Here is a 12,500-nt window from a genome sequence, read left to right on the forward strand (position 1 = left end):
ACTACTCCCCCTCCCCCTACCCGAGAGATGGGGAGAGCTGAGCGTGACCTCATACCCTAGTGAGAGGGGGTGCATATTCATCTAGATGAATATGCACCCCCTCTCACTAGGATATGACTACTCCCACTCCCCCCTACCCGAGAGATGGGGAGAGCTGAGCGCTCTGAGCGTGACCTGATATATATATATATATATATATATATATATATATATATATATATATATATATATATATATATATATATATATATATATATATATATATATATATACATATATATATATAGCCAGACACTTGTGGAGATGATTATAGTAATGTAAAGGGATTTAGATTATTGTTCATTGTTCATTCCAATATAAGATACAATTATTTTAGACACTAATATAGTAAGATGGAAAAAAGTTAGCAACTTTGTACCAATACAAATAATTATGATGAAAATGAGATGAGGTAAGATATCGGCATAAAATCAATGGTAACGATTAATTTAATTAATTCTGAGAATATTATTCAAAAGGAAAGAAATAATGTTTAAAGTATTACAGAAAATAACCTGAACAAGTAAGAAAAATATATAAATCCTGTCCCACACAAAAAGATATAGTGCTATTTTTTTTTTTTTTCATCTTCGGGAGACGAAAATTGGAGATTCTTCCTTCAAATAAAAAAAAAAAAAACGTGAATAACTATATTTTCCGTGTTTCGTACAATCAGCTAAGTTACGCCAGTAATGATCCATTATTAATTTCCGTCCGTATTTCAAATCCTTCAATCTAAAACGTAATTCGTCAAGCAATTTCGATTTAAGATTTTTCCCAAAACACGATTATCATTTAGTATAGATTCAAAGGAATCAATGAATTGATAACAAAGTTGGTCACCTATCATCTTGTGACTTCATAAGGACACGACCGTTACACGGGTATTATGAGCTATGATGGCCTTCTCCTTAGCGCGTGGCGGCCCCCCCCCCCCCCCAACCATCCATTACTCCATCTAGAATTCTAGATCAACCAGGAATGCCTCAAGCGGGAATCAAACCCCAGACCTTGCAAACGCTAGACTAGGATGTGCCAATTGTTGCTGTTAGGCGTGTGTAACTTCGAGTGATTACTGGTCAGGGGATGTCATGTAAATAAGGATAGTAGGTCACTAGATTGAAATGTGAATGAGCCTTGAGGTCAGAGAAGGATAACATTTTCTAATGTGTAGTGTGATTTTACATTTACTGCAGAACACTATAATTGGGGGGGGGGGCGCGTTATTTGTAATTAAATATCTAATACACACACATATATAAATATAAATATATATATATATATATATATATATATATATATATATATATATATATATATATATATATATATATATGCCTGTCCAATTTCAAATACTTTTAACTCTACCCCCAATGTATTAATGCATAATCTATAACGTATAACTTGTAATATCATACAAATATGACACAGTACTGTACTACTTTGATGACGCCAGAAGAAAATACTTTAGTGCTCTGCAAACACGATTTTCAATTTCGTTAATGAATTAGCTGAAAATGTATACAAGATGAAGAGTCCTTTTTATATCACGAATTTTGTAACGTTAAGGAAAACATAAGATTCGCATCTTCCCATTTGGAACTGAAATTATTTCCTCAGCAACTTTTGTGTTTTTTCCGTTGCAGAGAGACTTTACTATTTTTAAATCAACGTAAAAGAATTTTTAATGCATTGGTTATGGCAACTTTGAAATCAATTTGAAACGATAATTTGCATTACATTAGGGTAAATATAAAGAATTAGATGTGATTTCTTCAAGACGAAGTTACAAATACAGAGAAGCACAGACTATCGTAGTAGTCTTACAAAAACTTCTGTAGCATTTTCCTTAAACTTTTGTATGCATATTGACAAGAAAATTTCTATAGTAATGTAATGTACAAACATTTGTGGCAATGTTCATGGCAAACTTTCATTGTCGAGCTCCGTATAGCTTCCTATGATTATGAATTATGCAGGCTTGTGTCGGAAGTGCTGTATACCAACGTTACAGCAATGTCCCTTAAATATTGCAATGATAACCGGAACTAAATTCTGCAACATAGCACTTGGGGATTTACATACAAATACCCTTTGTAAACTTTAATGCTAAACCCCTAAAATACTTTTATAGCATTGCCACCTACCATTCATTTCCTGTTTTTAGAAACCTACCAAACTTCTGTAACCATCGCAATATTCCACCGCCAGGATCACCGCATAATAATTCAGTCAGTTGGACAACGGTCCCCAACATCACTGGAAACCTTCCTGTGTCCTCCCCCTATCTTCCTTCCTCATCCCTCTCCCCCTCCCCCAAACTCCAAGTTCCTTGTATTGAAGGAGACACAGAGGACCCCTTTCGCTTGTGGGAAAACGAAGTTTGGAGGGAAAAGACCTCTTCTGATCTGACGGATAATGTGTCCTTCTTTCTTGCCTTAACGATGGCCATTCTCATCCCTTTCTGCGCTTTCCCTGTGGTCTGTGGAATGCCGATCCCACAATCCTTTCCCACTGGGCCCACGTCAGATCTCGCGAGTTACGAGAAATTACGAGATCTCGACATGAAGGGTCCTCCGACACCCCTTTCTCCAGAGGAACCTGACCCAACCTCGTTAGATTTCAAGATTATTTTCATATAATGTGTTTCATCGCGAGGCAATTAAATCGCTGGAAAAGAAGATGTATTCCAGTTTTCTGGAATTTCCCAGTCGCTAAAATCCGCGGCTAAAGGGAAACGCGGTAACACGTAATTGGCAAGTGATCACTTCGTCAGAAAGACCTACGCACACACGCACGCACACACAAGGCCATGCCCGACCCCACCGAGGGAGGCAGGAAGGGAGGTGAAGTGAGGCCTTCCTAAATATAATTACTTTAACGATTTTTTGAAAGTATTTGCTAAAGGTATTGTTGACTTAATTCCTCTCATGTGTGGGAAACCACCGCCAGTCCTCGATGTACTTTTATGGGTGTACAGTACAGGGATTTTATAAAAGATCTTGACCTTTGTTGTGGTGAAGTATTAGTGATAACGACTGGCGTTAGTGACTAGCTGCTGCTTGGATAGCTTTAGATGAAATGCATGTAAAAATTGTGCTTAGATTATTTTTTAAACAATTTAAAGTAATTACCCTCTTGACTGTGATAGTTATTTGAATTATATCTAGAAAAACATCTATATTGAATTCTATCCTGGCTTTTTCTTATGAACATGCTCTATTATTTATCCCAATATAAGTACAAATATTTATAATTTCAAATGTAATTACCAGCAACAAGGAAATTGTCTAAAGTTTGTTTAGCGTAATATTTTCTTTTTGTTAGTTTTTTCTTATTACGTAAAAGATAACGTGGTAACGTCCCTGACTGGTGAACGCCAGACTTGGGTTCGAGTCCCGCTCAAACTAGTTAGTTTCTTTGGTTGCTGCAACCTTACCATCCTTGTGAGCTAAGGATTGGGGCTTTTGGGGAGCCTATCTGCTGAGTCATCAGTAACCAGTGCTTGGCCCACCTTGGCCCTAGCTTTGGTGGAGAGGGAGCTTGGCGCTAATCATATGTAAATATGGTCGGTTTCTAGGGCATTGTCCTGCTCGATAGGGCAGTGTGACTGCCCCTTGCCTCTGCCATTCATGAGTGACCTTTAAATCTTTAAACGGATTCTGATGAAACCTTGTAAAATGAAATTTGGAAGACCTTTTTGAAGATGAATAAGTTTTGTTATTAATGAACATGTATTCATTTATTCATTGACAACCAAAAGATATAACACCTGAAGAATGAAACAATCAGGTTTTCCTTCAAATTTCAAGTACATTTGTACTTTCTGTTTCGAGATGATTAAGTGAAGCCAATTTACAAAGATACTAACCTCGAATTAAGTAATTGTGGTTGGTATTCATTAAGAAAATAAGACGAAGAGGGACAAAAACGTAATCCAGGAAAAATATTAAATTGCGTAAAGGAAAGAAAAAAAAGAAAGATGTTGAAAAACGGAAACCCCTTATAAATTCAATTAGCTGATAGGTTCACTTGGACATAGCGTGTACTGTTAATTGCTCTTATTCTTAATGTTACTGAATTCGATTCCAGCGGGAATATTTTAAAATTCCACACATGAATGAAAAGAAGGATTCCCACTTCACCATTCCCAGACTCGAAGACATGTCAGGGGGAGAAATGCATTCAGTATTCGCTGGTATGAAAACTTAAAAGATTAATATCGGAAAAGAGGATGAGAAAGAATAGGATAATTTTGAGAACAAGAGGCGCTGGAACTATGCAAGAAGTATGCAAGAGGAAGATCATTGCAACGATTGATTAAATAGTCTTGGTAGTGTTCCTTCAGCCTTTAGCAGCGCTCACTTTTTAGTCTTCTTATATACCTCCACTCCCTCTTCCATTCTTCCATCTTAGTGTACATTTACTTCTACTTCATATTGCAACTGGAGGGTTTTCCCCGTTTCACAGACGTTGAATGGCTTCCCAAACCAAGTTGTGCTGGCCGATGAGGTAACGTCCCTGACCGGTGAACGTCAGACTGGGGTTCGAGTCCCGCTCAGACTCGTTAGTTTCTTTGGTCGCTGTAATCTCACCATCCATGTGAGCTAAGATTGGTTGGTTTGGGGGAACCTATAGGTCTACCTGCTTAGTCATTAGCAGCCATTGCCTGCCCCTCCTTGGTCCTAGCTTATGTGAAGAGGGGGCTTTGAAGCTGATCATATGTATATATGGTCAGTCTTAGGGTATTGTCCAGCTTGATAGGGCAATGTTACTCTGCCTTGCCTCTGCCATTCAAAAAGTTGAGATACTACCACTAGAGAGTTATGGGGTCTTTTGACTAGCCAGATAGTACTATATTGGATCCTTCTCTCTAGTTACGGTTCATTTTCCCTTTGCCTATACACTCACACACCGAATAGTTTGGCCTATTCTTTACATATTTTCCTCTGTCCTCATGCACCTGACAACACTGAGATTACCAAACTATTCTTCTTACTGCACTGTAATTGTTCAGTGGCCACTTTCCCCTTTGTAAGGGTAGAAGAGACTCTTTAGCTATGGTAAGCAGCTCTTCTAGAAGGACACTCCAAAATCAAACCATTATTCTCTAATCTTGGGTAGTGCCATAGCCTCTGTACCATGGTCTTCCACTCTCTTGGGTTAGAGTTCTCTTGCTTGAGGGTACACTCGGGCACACTGTTCTATCTTACATCTTATTTCTCTTCCTCTTGTTTTGTTAAAGTTTTTATAGTTTATAAAGTGATATTTATTTTAATATTGTTGCTCTTCTAAAAATATTTTATTTTTCCTTGTTCCCTTTCCTCACTGAGCTATTTTCCCTGTCGGAGCCCCTGGGCTTATAGCATCCTGCTTTTCCAACTAGGGTTGTAGCTTAGCAAGTAATAATAATAATGATAATAATAATAAGAGGCAGGAGGGGCGGGTGGAAAGGTGGAGACGGAAAAGAACACATGAAGATGGAGGAGGTGGAGAGAAGAGAAGAAAAATGAGGTAAATACGGTCAGGTGAAGCTCAGTGGTCGTTTTCCAGCTGAGGCCTAATGACCACCCACCGACACTGGCCGATGCCAGGTCCTCCTCAGTACCCCCAAAAAACATAGGGACCTCACATCCCCCCCCCCACACTCTCTGGGAACATATAACACAGCCTAATACAATGTTCAATAGGCCTAGATTACTCGGCTGCGAGTCACTCTGTGTCTTCCATCTGCTGTTTCTTCAATATGTTCTTGTTTTGTCTTAGTTTGATTTATGACGAGACGGTAAATGGTTTCTCTCTCTCTCTCTCTCTCTCTCTCTCTCTCTCTCTCTTCTCTCTCTCTCTCTCTCTCTCTCTCTCTCTGTTCTCAATATGGCCTTGTTTGGTCTTGATTTATTTAGTAGAAAAGTACGGGCTTTTAAAATGAGGATGGAAATCACCCCAATTATTGAGAAACAATTTGGGTTCATGCCAATAAAAGATACACAAAATGCGATTTTTGCGCTAGGACAGACGCTGTTATTAGAGTAATATGGAGATAAACAAACGTTACTACACATGGTATTTATTAAAAAAAAAAAAAAAAAAAAAAAACACACACACACGGCCAGGTACCAGGGTATTAGCTATGGAGAAGTATGACAGAAGACTTGTGTGTATTGGTTGAAAAGTATGTTTTTATTTACATTGCAATTGATAGAAACTCAACTCTCTCTCTCTCTCTCTCTCTCTCTCTCTCTCTCTTCTCTCTCTCTCTCCTCTCTCTCTCGTTGTAACGCATCCAGTTGGCAACATGAGAGGCTTGTGTTCGCCTCTAGATCATGACTAGGAAAGACACAGGGGCCGGTTCCAAAATATCAGTCTCTTTCGACCTAAGCATTGTTTTTAGTAATCGTTGCAGATCGCAGTTAGGATGGAGATATCATCATAATATATTCTCTCTCATGAGATCTTATTTTTTGCGTGTTTCTCTGAATATCCGTAATCAAAGTATGGCCGACTTGTTGAATATACGAGTATATGATTGATTGTCTTAGGAGAGGTTCTGTGGCTCCCTGATGAACTGTGAAGTTACGAAATAATTAATTGGTATTTGGGCAATGAGAGAGAGAGAGAGAGAGAGGAGAGAGAGAGAGAGAGAGAGAGAGAGAGAGAGAGAGATGGTCAAGGAGGTTACACTTTGTGATTAACCTTCTTTGTTCATTAAATTGATGAGACAGCTCTCATCACCAAGGGCGCAACGTAAATGGAAAATGGGTCCAACGTGATCCTAATCTTAGTTCATTTCGTGAAATTGTCCAATAAACTGAACCTGTCGTGGGAAAACCACTTAAAGGTACTAATTTTATAAGAGCCTTCCCGGCCCCAGCGCCAAATCATGGTGCTAATTTCATAAATCCAGTTAATTCTAAGCATTTTCTTAGGAACACAAAGACCTCTAAAACTTCTGTTGAGAATTATATAGAAAAAAGTGTTTCAAAACAGAAATCAGTTTGAAAATATACCAGTCTCTCTCTCTCTCTCTCTCTCTCTCTCTCTCTCTCTCTCCTCTCTCTCTCTCTCTCTCTCTCTCTCTCTCTCTCTCTGAATGTCATTTTGCTCCCGAGCATTGTAAAGACGGCAGGAAATCAAGGTAGCTGGATTTTGAAAGCCATAACAACATGCGCTTATTGAAAGCAGTAGAGATGGCACATCTCTCTAATTGCCAAATGTTAAGATTAATCTTCAAAGTTTTATAATCAAACTTTGATAAAAAAAAAAGTGATATTACAATTCATATTAGCTTTATGCCTATCATATATATTGATAGGGGTACACCGACAATTCAGCGCAGACAATTGAGCGCTGCCAATTCAGCGAATGACAATTCAGCTTAGAATCAATTCAGCGCATGACAATTCAACACTAGGACAAATCAGCACAAGGACAATTCGGCGCCAAAAGGCACACACGGTTCAGTAAATGACAATTCCGCATAAGAACAATTCAGCACAGTAACAAGTCAGCATAAGGAAGCAACTACAAGGAAATTCAGCAAAAAGTTTTAACACTTTATTGATAATATATAAAAAGGGATATAAAAGATTTATTAAATTCACATATTAAAAATAATACATACAGTATATGTAAAAAGAAATGAATTAATTCATTTCTGCAATTCAATGAGGTAGCTTATATTTTGTAAGTATTCCAATTTATCAAATCGACTTCCATACTCATTAACAAGCGTTTTTATTGCCTTAGCTGTCCTTTGGTAATTTGGTTTTTTTTCTACCATCGCCGTGTCCAGCTCTTATTCTCAGTATTCTTTTCTCTATGCTATCCTGCTCTAGTTTAAGAAACTCGACAAACTTATAAAAGGTTGGATGGTTATGACCCAATGTTAACTGAAGACTTCGGTGCCACCCTTCTAATGAATTATTGGTCTTAGGTAGGTCGCCCTGCACTCGATCAAAAACAGTCCATAACTCGGGTTTAAAAACCGCATCTCTTCTACGACGACGGAATGGACGACCAATCCATGTGTCCTCGAAATAATTTGTTAACTCTTCCAATTCCGGAGGCATAACATTTGCAATGATTCAAACACATTACAAACATCGTCAGCAGGCACAAAAGCTAAGGCCACCAACATCTTACAGTGTCGACGATTATGTTCGTCACTTACATAAATCTGGGTAAGATTCAATGCCTGTATTTATCTCCATATACACTGAGCAAGGTGGAAAAAAACAACCGCTTATTTGCGTTCCTACAAAAACTCTTGAAAATGCATTTTGGAAAGCCTTTTCAAAATCACATAGCATAGTGGCTGGCGCCAGATCCGGGTATAGATTCAAAATAGTTCTTTTCATATGAATCTTCTGTCTTATTTTGCAATAGTATATATATCACTGGAAAAACTCATCCTTCACAAAGCATATGAATGACATAAAGTTGGTGGAAAAGGCGCGGAGCTACCTTAAATGTACCATCTGCAAGCCAGTTTTTGTATTCTTTGAGGAGTTCAACATTTTTTTCTAGTCGAAAAGATAAACATTCTATTGGTATCTTCAACCCCAGAATCGTACAATAAAAAAGATTCTCCACTGTGTGTTACACGCAAATGTTCAGGTAATACAATATCACTGACATCATTAGGTGCTGGAATTGGCTCACCATCTCTTTTTCGTCGGCGCTGAACAGTCCGTTGTAATGAAGTATACTTAGGGAGTAAAACCGTAGCTTCATCTGGCAAAGAGACTTGAGTTTCCTGATTTATTCTTCTTGGGACATCATTAGATGCACTGGCTCGTTCACGTAGGTCAGACACCATCTTCTTCATTGCTGATACTGCTGGCTGAGGCACATGAGTATGGGCCTTTACATTTTCCCACAAGTTTCCGTTGACATGGATTCGACCTTTGCATCTGTCTTGTGTACAACGCCAATACACTTTTCCATTCCGAAGTTTTCTATCCAAACGATAGCAAAATCCATTTAATAGAATATGCTCGCGTCCTTTCTCCGATAAAATCCGCTCCATAAGGCTGGCTTTTCAGTTTTATTGTTTTAACTAAGCAAATATTTATAAACAACTGTATTCCAGAAAAGGGAATATATACCGTCCTAAGATTGTACTATAACTTACTTTATTTATTCAGTGGTTGTTATTGTTAACAACCATGAATTACAACAGGAATGGTTGTAATAATAATAATAATAATAATAATAATAATAATAATAATAATAATAATAATAATGACAATGATAATAATAAGAAAAATAATCTTTATATGCTAATAATAAGATAAGGGTGAATGTGTCTGCATTTTTGCACTGAATTGTCCTTGTGCTGATTTATCGTTGTGCTAAATTGTCATGCGCTGAATTGATTCTAAGCTGAATTGTCATTCGCTGAATTGGCAGCACTAAACTGTCGGCGCTGAACTGTCCTGCGCGGAATCGTCGGCACACGATTGATAGGCATATATAGTTTGAGATTTATATGGATATAAACACACTTTATATAGTGTACGCATATATAAAATGGTTTCTACATTATTATTGGCAAATAAGGGTAGATAAACATATCTCTATATATCTATCTATCCATCTATCTATCTATCTATCTATCTATTTATCTATCTATCTATCTATCTATATATATATATATATATATATATATATATATATATATATATATATATATATATATATATATATACACACACACATACACATATATATAAATATATTCATATATATATATATATATATATATATATATATATATATATATATATATATATATATATATATATATATATATATATTGTGCACAGCTTAAATTTTCGTTATTCCAGCAGAATTTGCAGAAGTCAAAAGACTTCTCTAGTCAATGACTTGATATAAATAAAACGTATCATATGTATGGCGATATATCTATGAGGATATATCTATGATTTTGAATTTGATATTGAAAAACAAACAGTGGTTTTAAACGAAGTAGTGGAACTAATGAATTCAATGAGGGTAAAGTTGTAAGTTTAAAAAAGGAGTAATTTTGACAAGCAAATCAACAATAGGTCTGTTCAGTATGTAGAAAGATATGCGCGACCTGGATTATATAATGACACAAAGATTAAATTAGGAATGCACTAATCCTTTGTTTGGGTGGTGACAAACAAATAGACAGAGGTGAAAACATGATCTCTTTGGCGGAGGTAATAATAATAATAATAATAATAATAATAATAATAATAATAATAATAATAATAATAATAATAATAATAATAATAATAATAATAATTGAACCAAAACGTAAATTTTCAGTTCTAACGAGGTGAATATTGATCTGAGCACTGAGTCCCTTTATTATTTGGAATTGCAAAATATTTCTTTGGATTTATTAAACAAACGGGGCGTAACCCACATAATTAGTTCTTCTTACCGTCTATATTCCTGGAATTTATCCATTTATCCAAACCTACCGAAACCTTGTAACCCTTCCAGAAACCACATTATTACTTCCATTCATGCCTGTTTGTCCTTCAACAATTCCAACTCTTAGTGAGATGAAGATTCACTTCACGAACATCATGTTTCGAGAGAATGGAACTTGTAATGTTTCTCAAGATGATATTTATTTTGAAATTTAGTTTTATATAAGTGGGCGATATAAACTCGACGCTATCTTTTATCATTGATTAGAGAGAGAGAGAGAGAGAGAGAGAGAGAGAGAGAGAGAGAGAGAGAGAGAGAGAGAGAGAGAGTTGGTGAAAAAGTGAGGAGTGAAAGAGTCCGAGGGTGGTGAGAGCGAGAAGGGGTGAGAGCAAGGAGGAATGAGAGAGGGGAGAATATTGAGAGTCAAAGAAGATTGGGGGGGCCAAGATGTTCATTCCATATCAGTTATGTTATAGATGAACTCTTTATGATTAGTTGGCAGCTTGACTCCACGTTATCCATTTCAGTGTTAAAATTACAAACTTCATTTCTAACTTAGTTGATATTATCTAGATACCGATGTGTGAAGCGACAGGGAAAAAAAAAGAATAAAGTCACGCCATTTTAAAGGAACAAGAAATCATGGCTTTCAATAAATAAAACAGAATTATATTTGAATAAGAACTAATTTTGAGCTAGAGTTTATAAAAAAAAGGCACAAAAGCTATCTAGAATATGGTACCAATAGGGCAAGGGGTGAGTGCGCTTTAAAGAACTTGATTTCAAGGTTCTAAGCAATGTTTCTCTCCCTTTTTAGCTTAGCATTTTCAGTTCGTATTGTATAGTTTCTTTTTTACGGTACATGTGTTTATTTTTCTAGTTTTATTACCCTGGTTTTTGGACAACTTACTGGAAGATGTAAATGAGTATGTAGTAGCTGGACAGTAATCAGTAATAGTGATGTGGTTAATGATCAACCTGAAGGAACAGTGTTTCATGGCGACTGAGACATCTTTGATCAGCTGGTGTCATATGTTTATGGAACTGGATCAGTTCAAAACACAGTTGGAATCTACATGAAAGAATTTGGATACTGTAAAGAAGATGGCCTGAAATTAGTCCCTCGTATAACTGAACCCATTCCTGAGAAGATTCAAAAGTCCATTTCAAGAGTTTCCACTATACTACCAGAGAAAATGCCTCGAAGAACCAACCCTCATAGAACCCTCAAACTGTGCTGAAAATTACAGCATCAAGATTCTGATTTGTTTTCTAGATTATTGCTTGTCATGTGTCCTTTGGGGGTCAATTTATCCCTGCTATATTGGGATCTGTGTCTAGGAGGCTACTGCCAATTCTCCAAACTGTACGACCACTATGTTTGTATATATATGTATATATATATATATATATATATATATATATATATATATATATATATATATATATATATATATAAATATACATATATATACATATATATATTATATGCACACACGCACATACACACATATATATATGTATATATATATGTATATACTGTATATATATGTGATATGTATATATATATATATATATATATATATATATATATATATATATATATATATATATATATATATATATCACATATATGTGATATATACACGTGTGTATATATATATATATATACATATATATATATATATATATATATATATATATATATATATATATATATATATATATATACACACATATAATTATAGTATTTCTTAGTTTTTTCAATGGGGAACCCCGCCATGCCAGCCGGAAAGGGGGAACCCCGCCGTGCCAGCGAGAAGGGGGAGGGAGCCCCGCCCTGCCAGCAAGAAGGGGAAGGGAACGCCTCCTTGCCAACGGGAAGGGGGAGCCCCACCCTGCCAGCGGGAAGGGGGAGACCCTGCCCTCCCAGCGGGAAGGGGGAGCCCCACCCTGCCAGAAGGAAGGGGGGAGTCCCACCCTGCCAGCGGGAAGGGGGACACCCTGCCCTCCCAGCGGGAAGGGGGAGCCCC

This window comes from Palaemon carinicauda, chromosome 38, assembly GCF_036898095.1.
Source record: "Palaemon carinicauda isolate YSFRI2023 chromosome 38, ASM3689809v2, whole genome shotgun sequence".
Taxonomy (NCBI): Eukaryota; Metazoa; Arthropoda; class Malacostraca; order Decapoda; family Palaemonidae; genus Palaemon; species Palaemon carinicauda.